Here is a 21,007-nt window from a genome sequence, read left to right as displayed (position 1 = left end):
GAACAGGGGAATGTATGGTTTGGTAGTGGTTTGTAGTACTTTTTGAGGAGTTAATACTGGATGAAAGAAAATCTACTGGGGAGTAAAGGTGGACTATGATGTAAGCACCTGGGGAGAGGATGGGTTTATTAGTATTGATTATTAGGTGAAGAGACATTGGAAAGAAGGACTGGGACTGCATACTGAAGGGTTGAAGAAGAATGTAGAATGAAAAGTAACTCCAAGGTTTATGTAAGAAATATACATCATTTAATCTCTGCAACAAACTGATGAAGTAGGTAATATTCTTACTTTTCAGATGAAGAAGCTGAAGAGCCCAAAGCATAGTAGTTTACAAAATTCTCACAGCTAGTGAGTGTCAGATGGGATTTTAAACCCAGACAAATTATGTGACACTGTCCCCAAAATGTTCTTTAATAATATAAAATTTCTAAAGACTGGTTATGCATGCATATAGTACTCTATTCTTAAGATATTTATTTTCATATTGGAATAGTTGAAAATTATTGTGCTCACTTATAAATGTTGCTGTTGTACTCAAGATATTTTAAAACACAATACAAAATGAAAACTTTAAATAGAACTTTGGCTTTTATTTTCACTGTTTAATCACAAAAAAGACATTAAATATATTGATGTCTAATAATTAGGATGTTTTATTACCATTATTAGATGTTTTATTACAAATATTAATCTCTCTTTTTAAAGATTTTATTTATTTATCCATGAGAGACACATAGGAAGAGGCAGAGATATAAGCAGAGGGAGAGGCAGGCTCCTCTCAGGGAGCCCAATGATGTGGGACTTGATCCCCAGACCCTGGGATCATACCCTGAGCTGAAGGCAGATGCTCAATGGCTGAGCCACCCAGGCATCCCTATTACAAATATTTCATTACTGATTTAACCAACTATTCATCTATCTACAAGTCTAATTGGAAATCACCAAGTGTAAGAAAAAAGAATGGGATAAAGTCAGAGGAATCAATCTAAGAAACAATTTAGCAGAAAATAAAATGCTTTTCTGGTAAACAATAGTTTAAAATTATAGACACAATGTGTATTTTTAATCTATCTTTTCTTGCCAAATTAAAATTACAATGTGTTAAGCCTGAACACAGAACACTTCTTAGGTTCTTATACTTGGTCTTATACCATAACGTTTTTGATATTAATGAATTATTTCATTATTTCAGTTATTACATGAATGATTAACTTGGTGTTCTTATTTATTAGTGCTAACTAGAGAGCACCAATACTTCATTTAATTTCTCTGGATTGTATTCCATTTTGTAAGTATGGTTTAGGAAATAAGCTATATGATGATTGTATAGAGTTGTCCTTTTTTAAAGACTTAAGGTACATTAACATAAATTAACGTTTATTGATTTCACACAGTGGGCCAGGTATTATAGCAAAATAGATATACAGTATATTTAAAGTAGATAGCCTATATCTCCATTGTCCACCTTTCAATTAAATCTACCACAACTCAGTGATACTTTTACTGAAAAAATACTTCTTTTGATAATTATATTAGTCCTTTATACATGTATTTGCAAATATTGTTAATACTACTTGAGATATCTTTCAAATGAAGGAAATAAGGCTTTCTTTGGGTGGATAGGATATAGAACATAAGTTCAGTTTAGTAAGTTTTTTGTTAATAACCTGAACTTGAGTGCTATGAAGTATTGCTAATAACTACATTTTAATAGAAATTAAAAGACACATTAATTGGCTAATGCAAATGTTCAGTAATATATGAATTTTCCTGAACTTTTATCAGTTATGTAAGATATTATGTTGATTATTTCTTCTTCTTAACATGTTTTCATTGTAGATTTATTTACTATATAATTTGATTTGTTCTTTGGAATGATGATAACATAAAAAAATGGATTTAAAGGGAAGAAAACTGAGATAAAAATATCCTTTCAGTTGTCACATGAAATAGTGCAGGTGAAAATTAGGAGGGTCTGAAATAAATTTATTAATTTGTATAATTGTACAAGTAGTAAAAACCAATTGTATGAATGATATTTAGTGAGTGCTTAATATGGGCTAAAGGCTCATCAAAATACAAGTCCTTGATGTCATATAGCCAATATTTCACAAAAAATAACTATATGCCAGGTAGTGATAAGTACTGTAAAGAGCTTCAGTAAAGCTGGGTAAGGAGGAGAAGAAGTATGGGGGAAAAGAGGTACTGAAGCCTGGGGTTTCTGGACAAGATGTTCACTCTTTTATATAATTGGTTGGGGAAGTCTTAAAACTGTCTGGAGAAGGACAGTATTGTGTCAAATACTCCTACTAGTTTCTTTGAAAGAGATTTGCGGGTTGACCATTATTTTGGTGATGCAGCAGTCATTGGGACATGACAAGAGCTATTGCCTAGGTCAGCAAGACTATAAGTCTAATCGAACTAGAATGAGAGGAGAATGAGAGGAGAATGCCAGATAGTATTTACACCTCTTTTCAATCTTGCTGTAAATGAAGGCATAGAAATGGAGCAGTGTTGGATGGAGATGTGGATCAAGAGTTTGTTGTCATTTTTAAGGTGGAAAAATTTTAAACATCAATTTCGCATGATACTGGGAATCTTTTGGTAGAGAGGAAAAATCAGGGAGGCAAAGGGAGGACAGATTTTGGAGTACTGTCTTTGAGTGGCTAAAAAGCTGTGGATAGGTTCCAAGTACAAAAGGCGGATTAGCTCTACATAAGAGTAGGACAGCTTATGCATATTAATAGAAGAAAATATGTAGTTTATGGATATAGATGAAAGTGAGTTGGTGGATGTGGTATTGGCAATATTTAGGACTTCTCTTTTGATTGCATCTTTTTTTCCCCCAAAGAAATTGAAAGCACAGACATCAGCTGAGAATCAGAAAAAAAGAAATATGCTAGTGAGGGAAAACTCAAGAAAACTCAGTTTGGTGAAAGAGGATTATAAAGAAAAAAATGATTATTTTGTGGATGTTATGTTTGCAGTCCTGTGGGTCATTCAAGAAGATAGGTTGTGTGATCTTTTTGCTCAGTCAGGAGATGAGGCTCATAAATAGTTTTGGATATTAGTAGCACAGTTATGGTAATTTAAACCATGATGTAAAAGATATGTAGCCAGAGAGAACTGGCAAAGTGAGGAGAGAAGCCAAGGTCATAATTAAAGAATTTTATTATTTATTTAGGTAAAGGAAGCAATGTCAGCAAAGGAGAAAGAAAACTGAAAAGGACAAAGAAAATTAAGATAAAATAGCAGTAATAGTGACTAGATGAATATTTATAAGAAAGAGTGTTCAGCTTGTCAAGAGTTCTAATAGGATGAACACTAAAAAGATACCACTACATTTTGATTTTTAGGAGATTATTGATTACCTACCAATTGTTTCTGAAGAGTGGTGGGTTTGAAGCTACAATATAGTGAACTGAAGTTTCAAGATATTTGACCATAATAGTGAGAGGAAATTTCATGAGAGGTTAGGAGCTTTTTTAAAAATATATATGTCATATAGCCAATATTTATTTATTTGAGAGAGAGAGAGAGAGAGAGAGATAGAGCATGTGCACACTAGAGAGACAGAGCAAGCACGAGTTGGGTGTAGAGGCAGAGAGAGAAGCAGATTCCCTGCAAAGCAGGGAGCTCGATGCAGGGCTCTATTCCAGACTCTGGAATCATGACCTGAACCAAAAGCAGATGCATAGCTGACTGAGCCACCTGGGTGCCCCAGGTTAGCAGCTTTAAAGTGTGGCAGACCAAGGGAATTTTTATATTTTTGGGGGGGGGGGGGATTTTTATATTTTAATAAAAGTTTACTAAGTATCTCCTCTATGCTGGACATTATTCCAGGTAGCCTTAAAGAAAGTGGACATTGTGAACAAAATTGACAAAAATCCCAACCCTCAACATCTTATATTCTAGTTTAGGCTATTTATTTAGGCTGTTTCTTTTAGCCTAGGAAGCCTTGAACATTTAAAATTTTCATATCAAGAGAAAGCCAAAGGAGAGAGGAAAATAAAAGGTGTGGTTCTTGGGCATGGCAGAGCTAAGTGAGAGGAGCATGGTGTCACTTGACATCACAAGAGGAAACCATGATAAAATATAAAACGGGCCTCCTTAATTTTCAGTCTATGGTGGACAAGGATTTTGTACAAAACACTATAGTTCAATGAAAAGAACAATATAATAGGTTTCAGAAGACCATGGTTCTATACCCACAACTTAACTGGCTATATCAGCAAAGGAAAGAGCCTTGAGGAGCTGTAGCCTCCTCATGAGTAAATTAGACGTGTCTGTTCTATCACAAGATGTTGTTACATTGGTCAAATAAGATTGTATGTTCTCTAAAGAGTTTTGTAAGTCAAAGATCTTTTTATAAGGAAATGATAATTTATAGGGCACATCTGCAAAATCCTGTCATCTATATTTGTGATTCTTAAACTCCAATTATTTTATAATCATTTAAAAAAATTTAACAGTGTTTGGAGTGAAACTACATCTTTTTATTTCACAATTTCTATTTTGTAGTTGTAAAAATATTTTAATATTTATAAAACCCCTGATTGTTTTTTTATGAGCAGGTTAGCAATTATAGAATATATAATTTCCCTTGACCACTGTGCACTAACACAAGAACAAAGACTTTTATGCCCTGTGTGATCACATGTTTATAATAGATGAGCCTTGGCTCACAATGACCGCTTTGTCTTATGTTTATTAGCCCATGCCTTAGTGCAATTGAACTTGTCCTAAATTTACTGTTTCAGAGCTACAACGTGTGTAGCACATTCATTGTCCTAAGAATGATACTCTCTTACTTGAGTCCGACAGTAACCTTAGGACTGTTCAAGTTCTTTTCATTATAAAAGCTAGAAGCTCCTGCTAAAAATATTGAAATATGTAAAACAATTAAAATATTTCAAATAGTGGTCCCTTTATGTGATAAGGTTTTGAAAAATATCTAATTATATTAACTGTATGGGATCAAGCTTGTCTCTCATCCTACATCTAGGTGCTAGCATTAATGGATGAGATCCAAGTATAGATTTCAATTTGCGGCTATTTTCTTTAATGCCAAATAAGACAACTCATGGTACATTGAATTGTTTATAATTCTAACCTCTGCTGCCAAGAGTTCCCAATAATTTTTAAGACTATTACTTAACATTTTAAAATGACATCACAAAAGTCAAAGACAAAAAATTTGAGATGTTACATTTCAAAATGTTACATTTTAAACTGTAAAGTGCTTTTGATCTTCTTCTAGATGCATACTATCTGATTTATAAAAACAATAATACTATGTTTCCCCTTATTCTCTGTATTTCTGAATCAAATAAGTAATTAAAATACTTAAGAGGATATCTCATTCAATCCATTTTTTCTCATTTAACTTTTGTTTCAATGGGTCTCAAAATTCTGTGACAGATTTTTGGTCATTATCTTTTTAAAAAATATTTTTTTATTTATTCATAAGAGACACAGAGAGGGAGGCAGGCTCCTCACATGGAGCCCAATGTGGGACTTGATTCCCCCAACCCAGGATCATGCCAGGAGCCCAAGGCAGACACTCAACCACTGAGCCACTCAGGCGTCCCAAGTCATTTCCATTAAAAAGTACTTATTTTAAAAACTAATAACTTAAAACTTCCTCCCCCAAAAAACCTTCTCCTTTCCTTCTGAAGGTTTTACAATGCATCGTTATCATTAACCAGTCTTTTACTATTAAACTTAAATGGCCGGTTAACTCAAACTGTTCTGAGACCATTTTTCCACCACTGATTAAGACTGGGGTGGCAGGTATTGGGGATAGTATTCATTTAGCCTTCTGAGCTTTCTGGGCAGGCTTGGTGACTTTGCCAGCTCCAGCTTCCTTCTTGTCCACTGCTTTGATGACACCCACAGCAACCATCTGTCTCATGTCATAAACAGCAAAGCAATCCAGAGGAGGATAGTCAGAGAAGTTCTCAACATACACATGCTTGCCAGGAATCATATCGATGATGGCAGATTTTACCAGGTTTCAAGAACTTGGGACTATCTTCCAGCTTCTTTCTGTTACAATGATCAATCTTCTCCGTCAGCTTAGCAAACTTGCAAGCAATGTAAGCTCTGTGACAGTCCAGCACAGGTGCATATCCAGCACTGATTTGGCCTGGATGATTCAAGATAATCACCTGAGCTGTGAAGCCGGCTGCCACCATTTGTGGGTCATTTTTAAAAAATCTATTTTATTTAAAGACAGTTTGCCAACGTATAGTTTAACACCCAGTGCTCATCCCAGAAAATGCCCTCCTTAGTGCCCATCACCTAGCTACCCCAACCCCCCCCCCCTTCCCTTTCTGCTTATTTCTCAGTTAGGAATTTCTCATGGTTTGTTTTTCAAATTTTTCCCCACTCAGTTTCTCTCCTTTCCTTTACAGTCCTTTTCACTATTTCTTATATTCCACATATGAGTGAAACCATTTGATGATTGTCTTTCTCTGATTGACTTATTTCACTCAGCATAATACCCTCCAGTTCTAACCACATTGAAGCAAATGGTAGGTATTCATCCTTTCTGATGGCTGAGTAATATTCCATTTTATATATATATATACCAAATCTTCTTTATCCATTCATTGCTGAAGCACATTGTGGCTCCTTCCACAGTTTGACTATTGTGGACATTGCTGCAGTAAACATTGGGTTCAGGTGTCCCATCATTTCACCATACCTGTATCTTTGGGGTAAATACTCAGTAGTGCAATTGATGGATCATAAGGTAGTTCAATTTTTAACTTCTTGAGGAACCTCCACACTGTGGCTGTACCTCCAGAGTGGCTGTACGAGCTTACATTCACACAACAGTGCATGAGGCTTCCCCTTTCTCCACATCCTCGCCAACATTTGCTGTTTCCTGTTTTGTTAATTTTAGCCATTCTTACTGGTATAAGGTGGTATCTCATTGTGATTTTGATTTGCATTTCTCTGATGGCAAGTGATGTGGAGCATTTTTTCATGTGTTTGTTGGCTATGTATAGGTAAGTCTTCTTTGGAGAAATGTCTGTTTGTGTCTTCTTCCCATTTCATGACTGGATTGTTTGTTTCTTGGGTGTTGAGTTTGATAAGTTCTTTCTAGATCTTGGATACTAGCCCTTTATCTGATACGTCACTTGCAAATATCTTCTTCCTATCTGTAGGTTGTCTTTTAGTTTTGTTGACTGTTTCCTTTGCTGTGTAGAAGCTTTTTATCTTGATTAAATCCCAGTAGTTCACTTTTGCTTTTATTTCCCTTGCCTTCATAGATGTGTCTTGCAAGCAGTTGCTGTGGCCAAGTTCAAAAAGGGTGTTGCCTGTGTTCTCCTCTAGGATTTTGATGGATTCTTGTCTCACATTTAGATCTTTCAACCATTTTGAGTTTATCTTGTAATGTAAGAGAATGGTCCAGTTTCATTCTTCTGCATGTGGCTGTCCAATTTTTCCAACACCATTTACTGAAGGGACTGTCTTTTTTCCAGTGGATATTCTTTCCTGCTTTGTCGAAGATGAGTTGACCATGGAATTAAGGGTCCATTTGTGGGTTCTCTATTCTGTTTCATTGATCTATGTGTCTGTTTTTGGTGCCAGTACCATACTGTCTTGATGAGAAAAGCTTTGTAATACAGCTTGTAGTCAGGCATTGTGAGGCCCCCAATTGGTGGGTCATTTTTGCTGTCATTGTCACATTGCCATGATGAACATTTTTGACAAATTCCTCATATTGAAGCCCACATTGTTTCCAGAAGAGCCTTACTCAATGCTTGATGGCACATTTCAACAGACTTTACTGCATTTTAACAATGAGTGGAGCAAAGGTGACTATCATACCAGGTTTAAGAATACCAGTCTCCACTCTACCACAGAGTCTGTACCAGTACCACGAATTTTTTAGAGGTCCTGGAGGAGTAGATGCAAGGGCTTGTCAGTTGGATGAGTTGGTGGCAAAATACAATCTGGAGCTTCAGCAGTGTAGTACCACTGGCATTGTAATCTTTACAGGTGACTTTCCATTGGTGAACCAAGGTATATTAGCACTTGGCTCCAACGTGTTGTCATCATTCTAAACAGAAAATGGCACAAATGCTACTGTGTTGGGATTGTAGCCAATTTTCTTAATGTAGGTGCTGACTTCCTTAATGATTTCCTGGTATCTCTTTTAGCTGTAGGGTGGCTCAGAGGACTGCATTTTGTTAACACTAACAAATTAGTCGTTTCACACCAAGTGTGTAAGCCAGAAGGGCATGCTTATGGGTCTGTCCATTCTTGGAGATACCTGCTTCAAATTCACCAACAATAGCAGCAACGGTCAGGGCAGGACAGTCAGCCTGATGTGTGCCTGTAATCATCTTTTTAATAAAGTCCCTATGTCCTGGGACATCAATGAGTGTCACATAATAATTGCTGGTCTTGAATTTCCACATGGAGATATCAGTACCACTTTCATATTCACTTTCAGTTTATCCAAGACTAAGGCATACTTGAATGACCCCTTTTTCATTTCATTAGCCTTCTCAAATTTTTCAATAGTTGTTTTGTCTGTCCCATCACATTTGTAGATCAGATGGCCAGTAGTGGTAGACTTGCCTGAATCTACATGTTCAGTCTATGTGATGATGTTGATATGAGTCTATTCCTTTCCCATTTTGGTGTAGTGGTGGTTTTCTTGACACCTGTGTTCTGGTGGCAAACCCATTGTGAAAAAGTCAGTTAATTTATTTTATAATTAAAATTGAAGTTCAGAAATATTCTCTGACTGCCCAAGATACATGCTTAGAATGAATACACAATATAGAATCTTGTCATCACTATATCATTGCCCTCGGTGGTTTTCATAGTTAAGTATCTGCAAATATGGTGGTGGTAGTAGTGGTGAAGACCCTGAAATAAACTAATTTTTCCTGTATAAGGGACATGCAAATCATGTGACTATCCTGAGGCTCTAGTGATTCTAACCAATTCTCCCTAAAAAAAAAAAAAAGAAAAGAAAAAAAAAAAAAAGAAAAGAAGATAACCTTATCCCAACTAGCCTCTTTGCTTTTCATTTTCATTTTTAATATTTGTTGCTTTTTAACTTAACTGAATTTACTACTATAAAAAAGGTAGAACATACTGAAGAAAATTACATTTACCCATAACTCCATAACTCAGAATAGCTACTCCTAATACTTTGCTATCTTATCTTTTATGGAATATTATTACTTTAAGAATTTATTTATTTATTCATGAAGGACACAGAAAGAGAAGCAGAGACATAGGTAGAGAGAGAAGCAGGCTCACTGCAGGGAGCCTCCTGTGGGACCTGGGGATCATGCCCCGAGCCAAAGAATGCTCAACCACTCAGCCATCCAGGCATCCCACTTTTTTGGTATATTATTTATAGTACATATTACAGTGAATATTTGAGAAAATGAGACCATTTATTTTATACTCTTTTATAGGATATGGCAGTGTGCCTGGAGCAATGTCAGATATCTTTACACATTCTTCAAGATTATGATTTTTAATTGCCCTATCACATTCTAACATAAGGATATATTATTATTTGTTAATCTCCCATTGTTGGGAATTTATATTATTTTTAATTTTTTGCTGTCATAAAAAACACATTTTTTTTAGACTTTTGCTTTATATTGCCAAGTTACCTTCAGAAAGTTATCAGCTGATATCCCAACTAGTATGAGAATACTTTCTTGTATGTTTCACAATAGTGGGTACACTACATTTATAGATAGAAATACAGATATATAGGTGTGTGTATGTTGTGCATACACATACAATTACAATGCATTCATTTAACTATATATAAGCAAGAATAGTATCTCATCTTTTATGTTACTAAATATTAGTAAATATTTAAATTATTAAATATTTTATAAAACATTTATGTTATTAAATATTAGTAAATATTCCCCTTTTTTCTCTCTATCAGACCATATATATGTTATTTATCTTCCTACACAGAATGCAACTATTCACCTTAATTTGATGCCCAAGGGAAGAAATTTTTTCCACATGTTTTCATGTTACTAGCTATGTCTACATCTTCTTTTGAATTTCTTAACCATGTGAATTGTCCACTTTTTTTGAGCAGTGACTTTTCACAGTTATTGATGTTTTAATGTTTTCTATTATTTTGCAAATTTTCACCACATAAATTTTATAATATGTTCTAATACTTTTAATACAACCACAGTTTCATCAATTCTGTAAATTTTAAAAATTGCTTGTTAGTCTTGCCATTTATTCTTCCAGAAAAAATATTTTCTTATTTCTTATTTGCTTATTCTTCTAAAGAAATTTATCTGGGAAAAGAGAAGTTACAGCAAGTCTGTTCATTGATAGAAATGGACAATGAGTGTAGAAAGAAACTGTTGATACAAGAAGACAGGGGAGATTTACTGAAGTTATACCAGCAGGGCTCGAGGGATAGAATCTTATGTGCAAGTGGAGATTGTGGTTTTGTAGAATAACACTTACATGGTGTTTATTCAGTAAGGATGGAATGGGGGAGGAAATGTTCACGGTTTAAGGAGAGAAGAGTAAGTATAAAACAGTAATCTAGGACCGTAGGAGAGTGAATGGTCTGGTTTTACAGCTCTTTTCAAGATACTGTTCATGAAGCAAAACCATTCAGTATTATTGTATGGTGTGATTTGATTTTCTAGTCATGTTTAGATAGATAGATGTGGGCATATAATAGGTGAGATTGATTTTAACTAGGGCTGGATTTAGTCAATAAGAGAATGAAGCAAGAAAGGAGCAAAAGAGCTGGAGTTTTATATAGTGGAGTGATTTTAGTCATGTACAAAATATGACAAGTAAGGAAAGTGATGAGGACAAGAGTTAGGGATGAAAGACAGGAAACAAGTGATAAAATCATGGATTGTGGGTCCTGCTGGGATAAGAAAATCATTGCAGTCAGGGTGCTTTGAGTGAACTGGGAAGAAAGGAGGTGTAGTAGTCAGAGTGTGGTGTTAGAAACTGAGATTATTAAGGGGTTTTCTTATTGATATGACCAGAGGAGTTGAGGTAGCATTGATGACAAGATTACTGAATGAATAGAAGTCAGATATTCTAGAGGCCAGAGTGTTGGAAGAGTCATGTATATAGATATTGAAACCACTCAAAATTGATATGAGATTCGTGCTGGAGGTTTTGACACTAAGCAAAGATTTCTGAGAAATGGATAGGTGACTGTACTAACAAGAGATATTCTATGGTTCAATCTAAATGATACTCAAAATTGAGAGTTGTTATGGAGAGCCAGTGCACTAAACATTCCCTATGCCTAGGATATTTTCCACCAGACCCCCCAATATTTTTTCCTTCTCATTATTTAATCATTTGCCTATCACTTCAAGGGGCTTTGCCCCATCATCCAATCTAAAATACTCCTTAAGACATGCTCTACTTTGTATTTTACTTATTTTTTTAAAAGATCTATTTATTTATTTATGATAGACATAGAGAGAGAGAGAGAGAGGCAGAGACACAGGAGGAGGGAGAAGCAGGCTCCATGCCAGGAGCCTGACCTGGGACTCAATCCAGGGACTCCAGGATCACGCCCTGGGCCAAAGGCAGGCGCTAAACCGCTGAGCCACCCAGGGATCCCCTATTTTACTTGTTTTATATTTTAAGAGCTTTTATAACTAACAAAATATCTTCTTTATTTGCTTGTTTTTATATACTAAATCTCTTATAGAATGTAAGTATTTTGAAAATAGTGATTTTGCATGTCTTGTTTGTGGCTTATTTCCCAGACTCATGATTACTGACACATAGTAGGCAGCCAATAACTCATTGTTAAATGAATGAATGAATGAATGAATGAATGAATATAGGATTAAATTTTCTCTTCCACTTTCCTGTGACATCATCCAAAATCCAAATATACTTTTTAAAGGAATTTTCCAACTCAGAACATTCATTCTTCTCATAAGAATTGCTATTCACAACCTTCTCCTCAAGAATGGTGAAATAATAACACAAATAGGAAAAAGATAAAGTTTTACTGTTTGCTTAATTAGTTAGGACTCAAAGATGTTGTTGCTCAATACTTCAGGAAATTCTCACCAGTAAGATAATGAACTTGAAGTATCATCTCCTGATTAATTGGTTTCTTTTTTTTCTGATTAATGGTTTCAACTATCACTATCCTGTTATGCTTAGCTAATAGCTTCTCACACAATAGTACCCCACAAATAAATTTGAATCTCCCCTCTGTATGACTATACCTTTTGCTTTCTTTTTTAAAAATCAGATTAAAGATAAAAATCTTATTAGAACAAAAATAAAAATAAAATGATTTATCTACATTCAGTTGTTCTTTTTTATGTAAAAACACATCTTTGTATTTTTGTGCTAAATACAAAGTACCAGATATTAATTTGTGTTCTTATATTTTAGCAAAAAGTAGAACTGTTGCATAATTAGTTAACATGCTATTTAGTTTATATGTAGAAAACTAGATATAGTATGGTATAGTAGAATAAGCCCTTGATGTTTTCAAGGATTAATTAAGATAAATGTAAATAAGTTTCCCCTTTTTTCTAACAGACCATGTATGTGTTATTCATCTTCTTACACAGACTACAACTATTCACCTTAATTTGATGCCCAAGGCAAGAAATTTTTTCCACATCAGAGATGGTTATTATGTAGTATGATTCTAATTGTTATTACTCTATTTTCTTGAAGTACCATTCTGTAATCATGCCGGTGATTTAATGTTTCTAATCATTTACATTTTTCAGCCTCTGGTGCTATGAATATTTTACAGGGTAGTTGATTTATGTTTGTATACTCAGAATATTTCAAGTTTAAGACAAAATGTTCTTGTAGTGTTTTGAGAATTTTAAAGGCAACTTAGACATTTATCATCTTAAATTCTTCTACCATTCATTGAGCACTACCAAGGAAAAGGCTCTGTATCAGCCAACTTGAGCTGCCATAACAAAATACCATGAAATTAGATGGATTAAACAATGGAAATTTATTTGTCATGGTTCTAGATGTTAGGAAGTCCAAGATCATGGTTGAGTTCTGAAAACTCTTCATACACTGCATATGGCCACTTTCTCATTGTATCCTCACATGGCAGAGAGAGAAGAGAGCAAGCTCTCTAGTGTCTCTTCTTATGAGGGCATTAATTCCACTATGAGGACTCCACTCTTATGACCTCATCTGAAGATAATTCTCTCAGAAAGACTCTATCTTCAAATACAATCTACTTTTGGAGTTAGGATTTCAACATATGAATTTGGAAGTACACAATTCAGTCCATACCTCACTTTGAGCTAAGAAATGCATGCAGCTTTTTTTTTAAAGTAAAAGTCAGACTATACTTGAAAGAGGTTACCATCATTTAGATTTTCTGTTGGAATGTAGCCCTTTATAGCTATTTCAAAATTGTGTTTTATATAGATTTAAAACATTTATAAACTCTCTGCATTATAAAATTTTACATCCAAATAGACTGTGGGACCTGGTTCTTTTATTTTGTGTGTATTATGAAAAATTTCTTATAGTACAAAACTAGACAGGAAAGTCTAATGAGTTCTTAGTGCACCCACAACCCAGTCTCAACAGTTACCAACTCAAGCTGAATCTGTTTTTTTCTATACCCCACCCCCTGTACATAACCTACTTCTGGTCTGGAATCAACAATCTTCTCCAAGTTCTAGGATTCCCTTAGTATTCCAAGTCTTCAAATTTATTGCTAGGGGATCGCTTATGGCTACTGCATTGATTATTGGGTTTTTCGTTTGTTTTGTTGAAAGAGTAAGAAAAATGTTTTGTTTTGATTCTGAACAAATAAATTATTAGTTCATACTGATTTTTATAATTAAGATTCAAGAGTTCAGGAATGTTAGTTCCTCCTATCTTACATCTGTATCTTTTTCCCTTGCCGAGAATCCTATACCAGGAAAATCAGGAATGATAAAATTATTTTATTACAAAAATCACACATTTTTGACCCCAAATTATATACAAAACTGCGTGCAATAAAAGCACTGCTATACATATTATTATTGATAGCAGGTAATTTTTAAAAAATTCCTTTTGCTGATAGACTAGCTCACTAGGAATCTGCTATTCAATTACCTTGTGTGTGTATTTAATTTTGTGCATATGTGATAAGAACACAAGATTTATCTTATGAATAAGTTTTCTGTGCAATACAGTATTATTAACTATAGGAATAATGCAGTACAGCTTGTCTCTAGAACTGACTCATTTTGCCTGAGACTTTTTTTGCCTGGTGATTAGCAACTTCTCATTGGTTCCTCTCAGTGTTTTAATGCCACTGGATACACATTTGGGTTCAGTGGTTTTGTTTTACTTTTTAATCTTATAATCTCCTTTTTAAAAAGTGATTCTGTTTTATAATTACCTGAGATATTTACATTGTTCAGTGACAACAATACAAAACAAATTATGTTTTTTTTTTATTTTTAAATCTAGTTCGTAGTTCATGTCCTGCACTCGGTTCTATTCATCTACTTATTTATTTAAAAAATTGGGGGCACCTGGATGGCTCAGTCTTTTGAGCATCCAATTTTGGTTTTGGCACAGGTCATGATTTCATGGGTCATGAGATTGAGCCAGGTGTCAGGCTCCACACTCAGCAGAGAGTCTGATTGAAGATTTTCTCTCCCTGCATTGCCCCTACTTGCACGTGCATATTCTCTCTCTCAAATAAATACATAAGTCTTTTTAAAAATTTTATATTTATATTGTATTTTAAGAGTATTTGTCTGTATATTTTAGTAGATGAATGGTAGCATAGATAGGCCATATATATATATATATGTGTGTTTTAAAAGTATTTGTATATTTTAGTAGATGAATGGTAGCATAGGTAGGCCATATGTGTGTGTGTGTGTGTGTGTGTGTGTGTGTGTGTGTATATATGTGTATGAAAAGGTACTATGAAATGATAGTCTAATTTTCTTTCTCTAATAAGTGACTTGGCCATTGTATATGGCTGCCCAAAAGATTTTTTCTATTTTCTTTAAAGTCTAATAATTTTACTAGGATATATTTTGTTATGGGATGGGTTATTTTCGAAGGTATCAGTATGACCTTTCAAAATATAGTATCATTTTTTTCCTTTTGTCAAGAATAGTTTTTACATTGTAGCTATTGATATTTGTTCTGTGTTTTGTTTTTATTTTATAAGGATGTAAATGAGCTCCAGCTCAAATTATTCAATTAATAGTCATTAACAGGGGCACCAGGGTGGCTCAGTTGGTTAAAACTGCCTTTGGCTCAGGTCATGATCTCAGTTTCCTGGGATTCCCTACATCGTGCTCCTTGCAGGGCAGGGAGCCTTTTTTCCCTCTGCCTGTCCCTCTACTCATGTTCTCTCTCTCTCTCTCTCTCTCCCCCAAATTAAAAAAAAAAAGTCATTAACATAAGGTTTACCAAATGGGTTAAGTTGGGCCAATATAATCGGAACGTTACTAGTTGTAATTAGAGGTATGTTACACAGCATTTCCTCTTTGATCTCATAGTTAAAGATTAGGGATGTACTCTGTGACTCGGCTTTCCTGAATTCAACTTCATGCAAACTGTAAGCTCCAGAGCATGGAATTCTTTCTTTTTTTTAAAGTTTTTTAGAGTTTTATTTTTTAAAAGTTAGTATGTGCATAAAAGGAAACTGAAAAACACAAGAAGCAAAGAACAAAGTCATCCATAATCACAAGCAGTTTACAGTTTGACTTCTAGGGCCCGTGTGTGTATCTACACGAGTAAGCATTTTAATGTAAGATTGTACAGTTATGTATCATGCTTTTTTTACACACCAGAAATATTTATCATGTCAAAGTCCCCAAACTATGAGTATTTTGATAATCAAGAATACACTACACCAACTCCATCTGAAAGAAAAAAATGTAATCCTGCCTTTCTTGGCGACAAAAATATAAAAGACAAAAATGGCAACAGGCCTCCAGATAAAGATATTGGCAGAGTACAATTAAAATACTGCATTCCCTTAATGTTCAATTAAAACTGAGACAAGAAGTAACAGAGTACACAACATATAATGCTTCTAAAAGAATTCATCATCCAATCTATACTATTCAATTAGCAAGGAGGTATGTTTCCATTGAATCACTTAATGTATTCCTATAGTACAGTAAAAAAAACTAATACACATTAACAGTTATCATTAAAATGTAAATATAAAAACATCCACATACAACTCTCCCTCTATACTTCCTTCTGCCCCTTGCTGCCAACCTAATAAATTCTGACATTTCTCAGAGACAGCTTAACAATCTCATGTTCAAGATGCTTCTTCCCTATCAATGATAACAAAAAGAAACTTATAAATTGGTTAATTCACTAGCTGTACATTTATCATACATTGTCACCTCAGGACATCCAAAAAGCTTAGATGTTACAAAATAATGAATCCTGTCCACAACAAACACAGGTACTTCATAAAAACATACATATGGGGCCTAGGGTTATAACCTAAAACTGTCTTCTAGATGTGGAGATACTAGCAAAAAGCCCTTCCCTTCACCCCTCCTCTGCTCCCTCCACCATATTAAGGACTAAGTATAGGACTACATCTAGCTCTAAGAGGTGGATTAACAAACACTCCCAGAATAGTCCTTCCTAAAAACTAACAAAAGGACATTTATGAAGGGATTATTTTACTACCTCTAGTTTTAAACAGAATTTTAGTCTAAAGACTCAAGGGCACAGAACCCTTCTGTTCTCACTTCTTCCCTGCCTCTGTCCCGGTCCCTGTACCCCCGTGAATAGCATATTCTCCAAGACATTAGGTTGATAAATTGCATTCCCAAAATACAACCATTCCTGTAAATTAACAATACTAAAGGGTGTTGTTACTTTAACTCTCTACTTCTAACATGTTGTTCACTTTCAAACATCCAGAAGACTAGATGTTTCAAGTAAGGATTTATTTAAAATTTGCCCACTACATATATAGTAGCACTGAAAGAGCATTCTGGCCTAGAACCCTTCCTCTTCTCATCTATATCAACCTAGTGAAAGGTATAAACATCTGTAATGCTTAGAGGGGAATTTTAACAATTTCACTTCTAGTTTTCAGAATAGTCTTTCCTATGAATTTAAACACAAAGTGTACACAATGTATTTGTTTACTACTTTTGTCATACCCTGGCAACCGCTTTAACGTCTAGAAAGACTAAGTGTTGTAAATTAGGACTCATTTGTCCTTTAGCACAGAATTATTTCTTTGGAAAAGTAATAGCTCTGTCAAATAAGTTTGGAAAAAATTTGGATTAGCCAAATTAAACAGGTTTATTGGAAATAAGCATTATATTCTTCATAGAAAATTACATGCAGCATTTTACAAATGTATTTGACAAATAACCTTCTTGCAAATAAACACATTAACATCTCTAAGTGAAATACAGTTCGGAAGGTATTCACTTAATATATTTACTATGAAACTATCAACAGATTTTTCAAAACACATTCAATTTTTTGAATATTTCTCACTTTTATCAATTCCTAGAAAAATGTACTCTATGTATTAGTGTATTAACACTTCCTTTTATTTATGCAGCACTTAATTCCCTCATAAAATAGCAGAGTATATCTTTTAAAGTATCTTTGACTTAAGAGTTTATGATGACAAGTTTTTTTTTTCTCAATACTGGAGTACTTCTATTCTTTACTTTGCAGTTTTCTTTTCTTCCCCCTGTAAAGTTTTAGCAAACTATTTCTAAATTATATGATTCAGTCATTTTTTATTACCAGCGCTCAAGCTGGCATTGGAAAAATGACATTAGAGCATATTTTGTGAGTAGCAGTTCTTAATCAGACAGAAATATAGGGACAGAAGTGGATGTCAGAGGGTGGGAAACGTTGAGTTTGTTTTGGAAGGAACAAAGGAGTCCATGGGAAATATCTAGTAGATGTTTGATGTCTAGTAGATAACTGAAAACAAGAAATGTGGACTTTAGAAGAGAGACTGAGAATGGAAATAGAATTGAGAAACATATGTTAATAGTAATGAAAACCCTGAGTTGGTAACATTTCTCAAGTTAGTAGAATAATGAGAAAGGAGGAATTGATCAAGATAAAATAATAAAGTTTAAGAATTTCATGTGCTTTATTCAAAATTCTTTTGTCATATAAAATGTGTCTGTGTTTTATGAAGTTATTTTAAGGAAACCAAATGTAATAATTCAAAAAACTATACATTTTTTAAAGATTTATTTATTCATTCATGAGAGACAGAGAAAAAGAGAGGGAGGCAGAGGCAGAGGGAGAAGCAGGCTCCCCACTGAACAGAGTGCCAGATGTGGTACTCAATCCCAGGACCCTGGGATCCTGACATGAGCTGAAAGCAGTTGCTTAACTGACTGAGCCACCCAAGAACCCCATACATTTTTAATATACCCAGTAAAAATATTTTAAAATTTTCCATTTAATTTACATGCTCTACTCTGATAATTACTAGTCAAATAGTACTATGATATAAATGTTTTACCCTTCAATTGTTCCTTTATATGGAATTGTCTTATTTTTAGTATCCATTATTTTTAAGTTACTTAAAAACCACTTGGAAAGTTTTCAAACTGAGGTAATTTTCCATCCACTTTCCTGATTTTTTTCCCTTTTTTTTTTTTGTAAGTGAAAATAACTTCTAAAGTATCTTTTAAAAATTAATTGACTTTCCTAAGCTAATAAAAATTGAAAGGATCATTAATACTTCTTCAGTCTTTGAATTCATGTTCCTTAACGGGAAAATCTTAATGTAAGAAATGATTTCATTGCAATATCTCAGTTTATTAGCTTATACTTCTGTCGACTGATAACAATTTAAAAATTAATTTTATTTCTAGTAGAAAGGGAGATTGGCTTTACAATCGTAATTAATATTCTTATTATATTTTGTTATCTTTTAAAATCATTCATAATATTTGTGTAACACTTCATAATTTATAGATTATTTATAATTGTCATGTTACTTAATTCTTACAACCATTCTGTGACATAGGTATCAGTAATGTGTTTTATGGAAAAGGATATTTCAAATCAGAATTCAATGTCATATAGTTAATAAGAGTAGAGAGGGTACTTGAATCAGTTCCTCTTCCTCTTCTCCAGAGTTCTCTGACTACACTTGAGCAATTTCAAAAGGCTATCATATTTTCATACTCTTCTTACAAGTCCCTTGGGAGCACATTCTAAGTTAGGAAAATATATCCTTTATGGAAAATGGCTAGAGCATGACTAATTCCATACCCCACCCTACCCCCTACTTTCTAAAAAACTAGGTACAAGGGTCTCCCATGAAACTGAAACAAATACTACATTTTTGGGATCATAACAAAGAAAGGTTATTTTCATCTCTAACAGTTCCTGGCTGGTCACAATGTTCCATGCCACAGAAAAGCCTGAATAATTTCTTTAAAGAAAGCACTAAAGCCAAGAATTAGCATTCTTTCTGGCTGAATTGCAATTGCACACAGGTTGGCCTCTTATTTTTGCAGCAGTGTTTCATTAGGTCAGCTGAAAGGCTGCCCCCTCTGTTCTAATGCAAAATGGTAAACTTAGACAAGGAAGGGGAGCTTCAGCCAGAAATTATCTCTGTGGTGCCCATTATCTACACTTCTTGAATTTTAAATAATTGAAATCTTTATGCTTATTGCAATCAAGGTTTGCTTATTTTTATTTTATTGTACATAAGCATGTTTTTTTAAAAATATGTAATTATCCATGTTCTGGTGGTCTTCCCCAAAGCAGTGTGCTGTGATGATCAGTGTGAGCCATTCCTCTAGAAGTAGCATCAGCAAAAGGTCTGAAAGCATATAGTTGTCTTCCAGTTGGAATTTATTATAAATTACGTAGTTACACTGTAGTGCTTCTGTGTGGAAGTATAAATAATTTATTATTGTTATTTTTATTTGTGGATTTAAAATGCTTTTTTTAAAAACAAGAGGTAGAATGATTCCATCAAAGTGACATTAGTTATAATAATATATTTGAGACACATGAACAATTAATTATTATTAAGAAGGGGAGAAGAATAACATTATATTATTCCATATCTTGGAAATAACAGCTGAATATAAAGTGCATCTCATGAGTGTCCGTGGCCAACAAACAAAATTCTATTTATAAGTAAAAAAAAAAAAATACAATTATAGAGTTAGTGTTTAATGATATGTATACTGAAATTTATGAATTGAACTGTAGTTACTCTACAATTAACTGATGCAAGATAAAACAAATGGCAAGGGTGAGGGCTTATTCAGCTAGATATAGTATGTAATTTCTTTTATTTATATCTTTAATATTTTATTCGTTAGGGATTTTTGCATTAATTTTGATGTTTTAGAATATCTCATTAAAATATTACATATCTCCTGAATTTCAGGGTTCCCCTTAAATTTTGCCTTTCTGTCAAGTGCCTTATTGTTGTCATGGGCCTGGTCCTGGACCATGTTTAGATATTTTTAAGGCAATAATAAATTGCACTATTTGTGGAAATATACCTTTTTTTTTTTTTTTTGTCCATTATCTTACGCAGTTGTCTGCAATATCTCTTTGAGACAATATTATTAGGGGGAAAAAAGAGAGAGAGAGAGAGAGAGAAGTGTATATTGAGGGGTGAAAACACAAGGGCTTCAGAACTATATTGCTGAGAAGTGAGAAGTATGTTCTTCTAGATTGTTTTGCACCCTGGTAAAGTGTTCATTAGAGATCATGAAACTGAAACTATAATCCCATCAAGTTTGAAGAAACTGTGCAGCCTTAGTTATGCCAAGTTTTGTATTTCAATAAATATTACCAAATACTCTGGAGCAATCAGATTACTTGAGCACCCCAAATGATACCAGTATTACCTGGAGAGAGAATCCCTTATATAACCAACTGGCAGTCTTCAGAGTCCCTGTTATTCAGGAAAGGCAGATTCACCAAGTTGGCCATCTGGAAAAAGAATAGCTCTCAGGGCCAATGTTTCATTCAGAAA

The 21,007-nt window shown here is 34.1% G+C and overlaps 1 protein-coding gene and 1 pseudogene across 3 annotated transcripts in view; one reads left to right on the top strand and one right to left on the bottom strand.

Annotated features, from left to right (window-relative positions):
• Positions 1–21,007, top strand: part of CNTN1 (contactin 1) — a 349,581-nt gene that overhangs the window by 45,000 nt on the left and 283,574 nt on the right. The gene's annotated exons all lie outside the window — the stretch shown is intronic.
• Positions 5,813–8,659, bottom strand: LOC140616822 (elongation factor 1-alpha 1-like; annotated as a pseudogene).

This window comes from Canis lupus, chromosome 25 (genome assembly GCF_048164855.1).
Source record: "Canis lupus baileyi chromosome 25, mCanLup2.hap1, whole genome shotgun sequence".
In the NCBI taxonomy this organism is placed as follows: Eukaryota; Metazoa; Chordata; class Mammalia; order Carnivora; family Canidae; genus Canis; species Canis lupus.
The sequence above is the reverse complement of the archived record's forward strand: the minus strand, read 5'-3'. Positions and strand labels throughout refer to the sequence as shown.